This window comes from Penaeus monodon, chromosome 33, assembly GCF_015228065.2.
Source record: "Penaeus monodon isolate SGIC_2016 chromosome 33, NSTDA_Pmon_1, whole genome shotgun sequence".
In the NCBI taxonomy this organism is placed as follows: Eukaryota; Metazoa; Arthropoda; class Malacostraca; order Decapoda; family Penaeidae; genus Penaeus; species Penaeus monodon.
The window spans coordinates 12859204-12859818 of NC_051418.1; positions in this window are offsets into that span (position 1 = coordinate 12859204).

A 615-nucleotide genomic window follows, 5' to 3' on the forward strand; every position below is an offset into this window, starting at 1 on the left:
TTCTATTCTCGCTTATTATCTATATAGTTCCACGCTTTCCATGACTCTTGATCTTCTTTTATTTTCTTGTCTACTCATTTTATCTTTTTCTGCGTCCTTCCACGACGCAAAACACGAAACGCAATCGCGGAGTTCGCGTCAGTCATGTTTAAGAATGTGACTCATTCGTTTTTTTAAAACGTTAATCCGAACGGATACAAGAAAAGGTGGGCTAAACTTATCTTGGTTTCTCACCCTCTTCCTTATCTCGATGTCTACTGTCTCTTTCTCCGATCGTTCTCCCGACGCAATTACTTTGCTTCCGGGCTATGAGCGCCCCTGCCCTTTCCCTTTTCCACTCTGCATTGCCTCTCTACTCACCTCCCACTTCTCCTGATTCTCCCTTTCATCCACCATTTAGCACTCTATCTTCCCTCTCCACGCCTTGCACCAATTTTATCTATGGTTATAATTACGTAACGGAAGGTGTGTGAGTAAGTTTGTACTTAAAAAAAAAAACATGTGCGTGAGTTTTTGTTTCACCGAAGGAATGCAAATACGTAAGACCTGAGAGAAGATAAGGAATAAAGATAAATGAGAAGAAATAGGAGCAAGTAAAGTGAAAGAAAAAACAAG